At 42.0% G+C, this 10,000-nt stretch overlaps 10 non-coding genes and 9 pseudogenes across 10 annotated transcripts; all 19 read right to left on the bottom strand.

The window, feature by feature from the left end:
- Positions 1–15: 15 nt before the first annotated feature.
- On the bottom strand, positions 16–124 carry LOC132965508 (5S ribosomal RNA; annotated as a pseudogene).
- A 122-nt stretch (positions 125–246) lies between these two features.
- On the bottom strand, positions 247–365 carry LOC132965220 (5S ribosomal RNA). The gene has a single exon (XR_009669850.1). It is a non-coding gene; the product is annotated as a 5S ribosomal RNA (ribosomal RNA).
- A 122-nt stretch (positions 366–487) lies between these two features.
- On the bottom strand, positions 488–606 carry LOC132965525 (5S ribosomal RNA). Its single transcript, XR_009670069.1, has one exon. It is a non-coding gene; the product is annotated as a 5S ribosomal RNA (ribosomal RNA).
- Positions 607–727: 121 nt separating this feature from the next.
- On the bottom strand, positions 728–836 carry LOC132964804 (5S ribosomal RNA; annotated as a pseudogene).
- A 122-nt stretch (positions 837–958) lies between these two features.
- LOC132965355 (5S ribosomal RNA) lies at positions 959–1,077 on the bottom strand. The gene has a single exon (XR_009669977.1). It is a non-coding gene; the product is annotated as a 5S ribosomal RNA (ribosomal RNA).
- Positions 1,078–1,200: 123 nt separating this feature from the next.
- On the bottom strand, positions 1,201–1,319 carry LOC132965293 (5S ribosomal RNA). Its single transcript, XR_009669919.1, has one exon. It is a non-coding gene; the product is annotated as a 5S ribosomal RNA (ribosomal RNA).
- A 123-nt stretch (positions 1,320–1,442) lies between these two features.
- Positions 1,443–1,551, bottom strand: LOC132964752 (5S ribosomal RNA; annotated as a pseudogene).
- A 121-nt stretch (positions 1,552–1,672) lies between these two features.
- On the bottom strand, positions 1,673–1,791 carry LOC132965166 (5S ribosomal RNA). Its single transcript, XR_009669798.1, has one exon. It is a non-coding gene; the product is annotated as a 5S ribosomal RNA (ribosomal RNA).
- Positions 1,792–1,912: 121 nt separating this feature from the next.
- Positions 1,913–2,031, bottom strand: LOC132965282 (5S ribosomal RNA). The gene has a single exon (XR_009669908.1). It is a non-coding gene; the product is annotated as a 5S ribosomal RNA (ribosomal RNA).
- Positions 2,032–2,151: 120 nt separating this feature from the next.
- LOC132964724 (5S ribosomal RNA) lies at positions 2,152–2,260 on the bottom strand (annotated as a pseudogene).
- Positions 2,261–2,382: 122 nt separating this feature from the next.
- On the bottom strand, positions 2,383–2,502 carry LOC132965510 (5S ribosomal RNA; annotated as a pseudogene).
- Positions 2,503–2,624: 122 nt separating this feature from the next.
- On the bottom strand, positions 2,625–2,743 carry LOC132965155 (5S ribosomal RNA). Its single transcript, XR_009669788.1, has one exon. It is a non-coding gene; the product is annotated as a 5S ribosomal RNA (ribosomal RNA).
- A 121-nt stretch (positions 2,744–2,864) lies between these two features.
- LOC132965270 (5S ribosomal RNA) lies at positions 2,865–2,983 on the bottom strand. Its single transcript, XR_009669897.1, has one exon. It is a non-coding gene; the product is annotated as a 5S ribosomal RNA (ribosomal RNA).
- A 120-nt stretch (positions 2,984–3,103) lies between these two features.
- LOC132964723 (5S ribosomal RNA) lies at positions 3,104–3,212 on the bottom strand (annotated as a pseudogene).
- A 122-nt stretch (positions 3,213–3,334) lies between these two features.
- On the bottom strand, positions 3,335–3,454 carry LOC132964753 (5S ribosomal RNA; annotated as a pseudogene).
- Positions 3,455–3,576: 122 nt separating this feature from the next.
- Positions 3,577–3,695, bottom strand: LOC132965203 (5S ribosomal RNA). The gene has a single exon (XR_009669833.1). It is a non-coding gene; the product is annotated as a 5S ribosomal RNA (ribosomal RNA).
- A 122-nt stretch (positions 3,696–3,817) lies between these two features.
- On the bottom strand, positions 3,818–3,926 carry LOC132964806 (5S ribosomal RNA; annotated as a pseudogene).
- Positions 3,927–4,048: 122 nt separating this feature from the next.
- On the bottom strand, positions 4,049–4,157 carry LOC132964875 (5S ribosomal RNA; annotated as a pseudogene).
- Positions 4,158–4,512: 355 nt separating this feature from the next.
- Positions 4,513–4,631, bottom strand: LOC132965175 (5S ribosomal RNA). Its single transcript, XR_009669806.1, has one exon. It is a non-coding gene; the product is annotated as a 5S ribosomal RNA (ribosomal RNA).
- Positions 4,632–10,000: the final 5,369 nt, after the last annotated feature.

Genomic DNA, 10,000 nt, shown 5'->3' with positions numbered 1-10,000 from the left:
TCAAAAAAATGAAAAAGCTTACAGCACCTGGTATTCCCAGGCGGTCTCCCATCCAAGTACTAACCAGGCCCGACCCTGCTTAGCTTCCGAGATCGGACATGTTCAGGGTGGTATGGCCGTAAGCCATTATTGTGTGCAGACAGGGGCCTTTTAAAGATGTCATGCCCTTGATTCTGGCTGAATTTTTTGACATGTGAATATGTCTCTCTATGATAAAAAAAAAACATATGATCAAAAAAATGAAAAAGCTTACAGCGTCTGGTATTCCCAGACGGTCTCCCATCCAAGTACTAACCAGGCCCGACCCTGCTTAGCTTCCGAGATCAGACGAGATCGGGCGTGTTCAGGGTGGTATGGCCGTAAGCCATTATTGTGTGCAGAAAGGGGCCTTTTAAAGATGTAATGCCCTTGATTCTGGCTGAATTTTTGGACATGTGAATATGTCTCTATATGATAAAAAAAAAACATATGATCAAAAAAATGAAAAAGCTTACAGCACCTGGTATTCCCAGGCGGTCTCCCATCCAAGTACTAACCAGGCCCTACCCTGCTTAGCTTCCGAGATCGGACGAGATCAGGCGTGTTCAGGGTGGTATGGCTGTAAGCCATTATTGTGTGCAGAGAGGGGCCTTTTAAAGATGTCATGCCCTTGATTCTGGCTGAATTTTTGGACATGTGAATATGTCTCTATATGATCAAAAAAACATATGATCAAAAAAAATGAAAAAGCTTACAGCACCTAGTATTCCCAGGCTGTCTCCCATCCAAGTACTAACCAGGCCCGACCCTGATTAGCTTCCGAGATCGGGCGTGTTCAGGGTGGTATGGCCGTAAGCCATTATTGTGTGCAGAAAGGGGCCTTTTAAAGATGTCATGCCCTTGATTCTGGCTGAATTTTTGGACATGTGAATATGTCTCTATATGATAAAAAAAAACATATGATCAAACAAAATGAAAAAGCTTACAGCACCTGGTATTCCCAGGCGGTCTCCCATCCAAGTTCTAACCAGGCCCTACCCTGCTTAGCTTCCGAGATCGGACGAGATCAGGCGTGTTTAGGGTGGTATGGCCATAAGCCATTATTGTGTGCAGACAGGGGCCTTTTAAAGATGTTATGCCCTTGATTCTGTCTGAATTTTTGGACATGTGAATATGTCTCTATATGATAAAAAAAAAAACATATGATCAAAAAAATGAAAAAGCTTACAGCACCTGGTATTCCCAGGCGGTCTCCCATCCAAGTACTAACCAGGCCCGACCCTGCTTAGCTTCCGAGATCGGACGAGATCAGGTGTGTTCAGGGTGGTATGGCCGTAAGCTGTTATTGTGTGCAGAAAGGGGCCTTTTAAAGATCTCATGCCCTTGATTCTGGCTGAATTTTTGGACATGTGAATATGTCTCTATATGATAAAAAAAGAACATATGATCAAAAAAAATGAAAAAGCTTACAGCACCTGGTATTCCCAGGCGGTCTCCCATCCAAGTACTAACCAGGCCTGACCTTGCTTAGCTTTCGAGATCGAGCGTGTTCAGGGTGGTATGGCCATAAGCCATTATTGTGTGCAGACAGGGGCCTTTTAAAGATGTCATGCCCTTGATTCTGGCTGAATTTTTGGACATGTGAATATGTCTCTATATGATAAAAAAAAACATATGATCAAAAAAATGAAAACGCTTACAGCACCTGGTATTCCCAGGTGGTCTCCCATCCAAGTACTAACCAGGCCCGACCCTGCTTAGCTTCCGAGATCGGACGAGATTGGGCGTGTTCAGGGTGGTATGGCCGTAAGCCATTATTGTATGCAGAAAGGGGCCTTTTAAAGATGTCATACCCTTGATTCTGGCTGAATTTTTGGACATGTGAATATGTCTCTATATGATAAAAAAAAACATATGATCAAAAAAATGAAAAAGCTTACAGCACCTGGTATTCCCAGGCGGTCTCCCATCCAAGTACTAACCAGGCCCGACCCTGCTTAGCTTCCGAGATCTGACGAGATCGGGCGTGTTCAGGGTGGTATGGCCGTAAGCCATTATTGTATGCAGAAAGGGGCCTTTTAAAGATGTCATGCCCTTGATTCTGGCTGAATTTTTGGACATGTGAATATGTCTCTATATGATGAGAAAAACATATGATCAAAAAAATGAAAAAGCTTACAGCACCTGGTATTCCCAGGCGGTCTCCCATCCAAGTACTAACCAGGCCCGACCATGCTTAGCTTCCGAGATCGGATGAGATCAGGGTGGTATGGCCGTAAGCCATTATTGTGTGCAGAAAGGGGCCTTTTAAAGATGTCATGCCCTTGATTCTGGCTGAATTTTTGGACATGTGAATATGTCTCTCTATCATAAAAAAAAAAAAAATGATCAAAAAAATGAAACAGCTTACAGCATCTGGTATTCCACAGGCAGTCTCCCATCCAAGTACTAACCAGGCCCGACCCTGCTTAGCTTCCGAGATTGGACGACATCGGGCGTATTCAGGGTGGTATGGCCGTAAGCCATTATTGTGTGCAGAAAGGGGCCTTTTAAAGATGTCATGCCCTTGAGTCTGGCTGAATTTTTGGACATGTGAATATGTCTCTATATGATAAAAAAAAACATATGATCAAAAAAAATGAAAAAGCTTACAGCACCTGGTATTCCCAGGCGGTCTCCCATGCAAATACTAACCAGGCCCGACCCTGCTTAGCTTCCGAGATCGGACGAGATCGGGCGTGTTCAGGGTGGTATGGCCGTAAGCCATTATTGCGTGCAGAAAGGGGCCTTTTAAAGATGTCATACCCTTGATTCTGGCTGAATTTTTGGACATGTGAATATGTCTCTATATGATAAAAAAAAACATATGATAAAAAAAATGAAAAAGCTTACAGCACCTGGTATTCCCAGGCGGTCTCCCATCCAAGTACTAACCAGGCCCGACCCTGCTTAGCTTCCGAGATCTGACGAGATCGGGCGTGTTCAGGGTGGTATGGCCGTAAGCCATTATTGTATGCAGAAAGGGGCCTTTTAAAGATGTCATGCCCTTGATTCTGGCTGAATTTTTGGACATGTGAATATGTCTCTATATGATGAGAAAAACATATGATAAAAAAAATGAAAAAGCTTACAGCACCTGGTATTCCCAGGCGGTCTCCCATCCAAGTACTAACCAGGCCCGACCATGCTTAGCTTCCGAGATCGGATGAGATCAGGGTGGTATGGCCGTAAGCCATTATTGTGTGCAGAAAGGGGCCTTTTAAAGATGTCATGCCCTTGATTCTGGCTGAATTTTTGGACATGTGAATATGTCTCTCTATCATAAAAAAAAAAAAAATGATCAAAAAAATGAAACAGCTTACAGCATCTGGTATTCCACAGGCAGTCTCCCATCCAAGTACTAACCAGGCCCGACCCTGCTAAGCTTCCGAGATTGGACGACATCGGGCGTATTCAGGGTGGTATGGCCGTAAGCCATTATTGTGTGCAGAAAGGGGCCTTTTAAAGATGTCATGCCCTTGATTCTGACTGAATTTTTGGACATGTGAATATGTCTCTAAATGATAAAAAAAAAACATATGATCAAAAATATGAAAAAGCTTACAGCACCTGGTATTCCTAGGCGGTCTCCCATCCAATTACTAACCAGGCCCGACCCTGCTTAGCTTCCGAGATCAGACGAGATCGGGCGTGTTCAGGGTGGTATGGCCGTAAGCCATTATTGTGTGCAGACAGGGGCCTTTTAAAGATGTCATGCCCTTGATTCTGGCTGAATTTTTGGACATGTGAATATGTCTCTCTATGATAAAAAAAAAACATATGATCAAAAAAATGAAAAAGCTTACTGCACCTGGTATTCCCAGGCGGTCTCCCATCCAAGTACTAACCAGGCCCGACCATGCTTAGCTTCCGAGATCGGATGAGATCAGGGTGGTATGGCCGTAAGCCATTATTGCGTGCAGAAAGGGGCCTTTTAAAGATGTCATGCCCTTGATTCTGGCTGATTTTTTGGACATGTGAATATGTCTCTATATGATAAAAAAAAAACAGATGATCAAAAAAATGAAAAAGCTTACAGCACCTGGTATTCACAGGCAGCCTCCCATCCAAGTACTAACCAGGCCCTACCCTACTTAGCTTCCGAGATCGGACGAGTTCAGGGTGGTATGGCCGTAAGCCATCATTGTGTGCAGAAAGGGGCATTTTAAAGATGTCATGCCCTTGATTCTGGTTTAATTTTTGGACATGTGAATATGTCTCTATATGACAAAAAAAAAAACATATGATCAAAAAAAATGAAAAAGCTTACAGCACCTGGTATTCCCAGGCGGTCTCCCATCCAAGTACTAACCAGGCCCGACCCTGCTTAGATTCCCAGATCTGACGAGTTCAGTGTTGTATGGCCGTAAGCCATTACTGTATGCAGAAAGGGGCCTTTTAAAGATGTCATGCCCTTGATTCTGGCTGAATTTTTGGACATGTGAATATGTCTCTATATCATAAAAAAAAAACATATGATCAAAAAAATGAAAAAGCTTACAGCACCTGGTATTCCCAGGCGGTCTCCCATCAAAGTACTAACCAGGCCCTACCCTGCTTAGCTTCCGAGATCGGACAAGATCAGGCGTGTTCAGGGTGGTATGGCCGTAAGCTGTTATTGTGTGCAGAAAGGGGCCTTTTAAAGATGTCATGCCCTTGATTCTGGTTGAATTTTTGGACATGTGAATATGTCTCTATATGATAAAAAAAAATCATATGATCAAAAAAAATGAAAAAGCTTACAGCACCTGGTATTCCCAGGCGGTCTCCCATCCAAGTACTAACCAGGCCCGACCCTGCTTAGCTTCCGAGATCGGACGAGATCGGGCGTGTTTTTTTTTTATCTTTTATTATCAAAATTACAAAAACATTCATAATTCTTTCACATCATTTACAACAAATGCTATTATAATACATACACCCTCTAAATTAAACCTCCCCTCTGACGCAAACGGCACCCTAAAAACAATAAAAACATAGCATCAGAAAAAAAAAACTCAAATCACCCCTGATACCCCCAACTCATGACAACTCTTCTGAGTCCCTCCCCCAAAGCAAACACCCCTCTGAAAACAAACCACAAAAACATACAAAAACCCCACAGTATTCTCAAAAAACCACTGAGAAAAAAAAAACCCAAATCAAATCATCCATTTTCCCCATGACCAAAAAAGAAGCCCTCGTACCAAAAAAACCAAAAACAAAATAATTTAGACATCCCACATAATTCCCTCCTCGTTTACTCTACACACATTCGCACCTTCCACAAACATTCTCACAAACTCACTCTCATTCGCTATGTACAGTAATTTAAGATGTGCTTTCCATTCATTCACAAACATTCTCCACACATTCATTTTCTTATTTTCATACAGTGCATAATTCCTCCTGTTAAAAACCGCTTTTCTTGCAAAAGCCAAAATTATATTCATTACATTGTGATTTTTTTGTTTTGTTCCCACCCCCAACAACACCGACAATTCCCACCCCCTTTCATTCCAACACTCATTCTTACTGCATTTCCTCAACATTTCTCTTATTTTTCCCCAAAAATAAACCAAATCCCCACACGTAACAAACAAATGTATTAAATCCTCATCCGTACTTTCACATACACAACACTTTCTTTCATACCTCTCCTTATGGATCTGATGCAGGACGATGCAGGTGAAGATCCTCCTGTGCCTCAGTTTGAAATCTAGGTCAAATATTGCATGTGGTGTATGCGGAATGTTAATGTTCTTCCATATCATGTTGCTTGTTATGTCCGGGTATGTGTCTGTCCATTTTACTTCGGATGTGGGTTTCTGTATTCTATGTGTGATTGCGCACCTATACCAAATTTTTGTAGTGACATCTATAATGTTGTGTTTCTTCTCCCCTAGGCACAGGGAGATCCCCCCCACATCGTCCTGCATCACTCCCTCCTTCTCTTTGATTAATTTTTCCCATTCGCTCGACAAAGACAATTTTACATTTGCAAACACTCCCTCAATCACATCCTTTCTGCACACACACCCTTTATTTTTTAAACCCCTCACCACCATTTGTAAATCAAAATCCCCCCCACAGTTCAGTAAATCCCTTATTCTAATATATCCCGCTTTCGACATAGCTTCACACTTAATTACCCTCTCCCCATTTTTAAAATACGGGCTCGAGAGGAAGGGCAGTCGTAGCACTGACCCTCTCGTTCCGCACTCTGGTACAGTCCAGGATGAAACCTGATACCACGCACTGAGTACTTCCTGGAAAAACCGTGGCAAGTGTTTAAATGAATCCGGGTTATTGATCTGGTACAGGTTGTCCTCGTTGTAGAGTCCAAAACTGCACAGATATTGTTTGAAGTGGTTTTTCCAAACTACGTTCCGGTTCTGGTCCATAAATTTGCCTATCAATTTGACTCTTAGTGCTACTTTTTTTGTAAGTAAATCAATCAAAGCTAGCCCCCCCTGATCTTTAGCCCCTATTATTGTTTTGTGAGCTATACTCGCTGCTTTGTTTTTCCAAATAAAGTCCCTAATGGTCTTAGAAATCTCCTTAAAGGCCCAGTCCGGAAGCGTACAAGTACTCAGCGCATGATTCACTTTGGACAACACGAGAGCATTTGTTACGGCTACCCTTCCTCTCAACAATAGACCCCTCGCTTTCCACAAATTCAATGTTTTTTTAATTTTACCCACCACCTCTTTCCATGTTATATCATCACATTCATTCTCATTTTTCCCCATATTCACTCCCAACACTTTTCTTCTCTCACACACCGTTTTAAATCCCCACTTGTTAACTAGATTGGATTCCTTACCTAGTAACATAATTTCTGACTTATTTTCATTTATTTTTGCCCCAGATGCTCTTTCATAAGTTTGTACATGTTTTAATATTAATTCTATATCCTCCTCTCCTTTTACCATTATATTCACGTCATCTGCATACTGTATTATTTTTACGTTTTCCTTACCTATACCTTTTATGTTTACGTCTTCCGATATCAGTGCTGCCAGCGGCTCTGCTACCAAGCTGTACAACAGCGCTGACATCGGACATCCTTGTCTCACTGACCTTGATATTTTAAAAGAATCAGTTAGTTCCCCGTTACATTTTATCTTGCTTTCCGCTCCTGTATACAACATATTTATCCATTCTCTCATTCTCTCCCCGAATCCAAACTTCTCTAACACCTTCCCCATGAACCCGTGATCTACTCTGTCAAAAGCTTTATTTAAATCAATCCCTAGCCATATTCCCCCCTCCCCTTCCATATCCCTGACCGTCTGTTTTATTGAAATGATTGAGTCTGCTATGTCTCTGTTTGGTATACTGTATGATTGTGTTTGTTCTATGATTGTTCCTATTACCTCCCTGATTCTATTGGCTATTGTTTTCGCTATGATTTTGTAGTCTGTGTTGAGTAGGCTGATTGGTCTGTAGTTGTCCAGATTTTTATTGTCCCCCTTGTTTTTGTAAAAAATAGTAACCACCCCTTCCCCTAAACTTTTTGGTATATGTTTCACTTTTTCCATATATTTACTCAATGTGTTCACCAAGGGCACCAGCTGCTCTTTGAAAGCTTGGTAGAATTCCGCAGTTAGGCCATCGCTCCCAGGACTTTTGTTTTTGTTTAACCCCTCTAAAGCACTTCTGATTTCTCCCTCTGTAAACTCACAATCACACCACATTTTATCGTCCTCGCTTAGTTTTTTCTTTAAGGCACCCAAAGCTCTGCTCACACTCACGCTATCACACTCCTGTCTCGAAAACAGGCTTTCATAATAGCGCTTTACTATTTCTAAAATTCCCTTTTTATCTGTCACACTTTTACCTGCTTCATTTAATAATTCGTTTATTTCTGTTCTTTTTTGTTTTTTGTTTTTCCAGACCTAAAAAAAAGGCTGTACTCCTCTCCCCCTCATACATATATTGTATTTTACTCCTAATGGCTGCACCCCTACTCTTTTTAAGTTCAATCACTCCCAACTGTTCTTTTAAATGTATGTATTTTTCGACATCTACATTATCTACACTGTCAAGCGATGCTATTTCCTCACTTAGTTGTTTTCTCAAATTCTCTTCCTTTCTATTTTCTCTCCACTTTTTCTCTTTACTATAATTGATACACTTTTTTTTAATTCTGACTTTTACACTATCCCACCACACATTCATATCTTCACTCTCATTCCACTCATATCCCACATCATTCAACAATCTTTCCATACTTTTCACAAACATTCCATCATCCAGCAAGCTTGCATTAAAGCACCATATCCCTCCTTTACGTACATTCGTTTCTTTTCTAAACGTGATTTCTATTCCAGCGTGATCGCTCCACATATTAGTTTTATATTCAACTTCTTTAATCCACCTCACTACCTCGCATGTCACCAAAGCATAATCTATTCTAGATTGTTTTAATCTATTAAGTACAATTTGTCTCCTGGAGAACACCCTCTCCCATGGATGTAGCAATCTCCAAATATCAATGCATTGTTTCGTTATCATTATATCTTTAAGTGTCCCCCTGCTCACATCCCCCTTAAACACATTATTTTTTGACACATCGGTGGGTGTCATCGCCACATTAAAGTCACCGATTATTATACAATTCCTTTCCCACCATTTGCTTATTGCAATAAAGAACGTTTTCCTTTCTTTTTCTCCATTCGGTGCATATATATTTATGATTCTTATATTTTTCGTTTCATACACACAGTCTATTACTATTATTCTTCCTTCTTTGTCTCCATAAACCAAATTTACCCCTGTTACCCGACCCGTTTTGACTAAAACCGCCACTCCTCTCGCCCTCGACGTGCCATTGGAGCAGAAAATATGGCCCACAAAGTCTTTTTTTATGTCTTCCACCAGGGAATCATCCCACCTGGTCTCCTGCAGGCACAAAACGTCATTCTGCAAGGAAAGAATCGAATGTCTTTTTTCTTTGTTCCTTAGTCCATTCACGTTAATCGAAAATAAATTAAAGGCCATTATCATAAAAATAAAAACAAAAAAAACGGATTTACAGGGGTTATTGTCAGTCATTGTTTGTCCTTACATTTCAATTTTTTCGCCAACTTTTTTCGTTGTCCAAGACTTAGTCTTTTTTGCGCACTCGCCAGTTCACCCACATCCATTTCGCTGTCCGTTTCATTGGGACTGGTGCTTTTACCCGTATTATTTAGCGTGATTTTTCTCCCTCCCGCCTGTCCAACACCACTCTCAGGCATCTCCCTCCCCTCTGTGCTCATGCTTACCCCCGGGTCTTCTGCCACGTCCCTTCCGTCTCCTTTTTTCCCTCTCTCGCTCGTTTTTCGCTGCTTCTGCTGTCCTCCCTCTCCAGCCAGCTCCGGCGTCTCCAGCTCGCACTCTGACGCCCGTTCTCCTCCGCTCTCTCTGCTCTGCTCCATTTCTCCGTCACTGTTCTCGTCTTCTCTGATCTCCTTCCTGCTTGCTCCGATCACCTCCTTCTCCTCCGCCTCCTCCTCGTACACCTCCTCCGCCTCGTCTTCATCCTCGTACACCTCCTCCACCTCGTTCTTGCTCTCCTCTCCGTTTTCACACTCACATTCATTTTCTCTTTTTTTACAGTTTGTGCATTTTGTGCTGTTCGCGCTGCACTCTCGCGCAAAGTGTCCCTGCACCCCACAGTTGTGGCACATAAATTCTGGACACTCTCTCAGGATGTGTCCCGGCTGGATGCACATCCTGCACACTTTTTGTTGTCTATCATGTATTACTCTAAAGTATTCGTTCCCCATCACAGTGTTAAACTTTGTGGAGTAAGGGAGTGACTGTACCTGGTCATTAAATCTGACCCGGACAAACCTCGTTCCGTCAGCTATCATTGTTCCAGGCCACATTCTGCGTTTTATTGGTGATGTCGGTTTCACTCCCCATCCCGTCAGCTTCCAAACTATTTCTTCATCTGTGATATACGCTGGCAGGTTTAAAAAAGACACCACCAGCTCATCATTATTTAGTTCTC

Source organism: Labrus mixtus, unplaced genomic scaffold (assembly GCF_963584025.1).
Source record: "Labrus mixtus unplaced genomic scaffold, fLabMix1.1 SCAFFOLD_72, whole genome shotgun sequence".
Lineage (NCBI taxonomy): Eukaryota > Metazoa > Chordata > Actinopteri > Labriformes > Labridae > Labrus > Labrus mixtus.
This window is presented reverse-complemented; position numbering and strand designations above follow the sequence as displayed.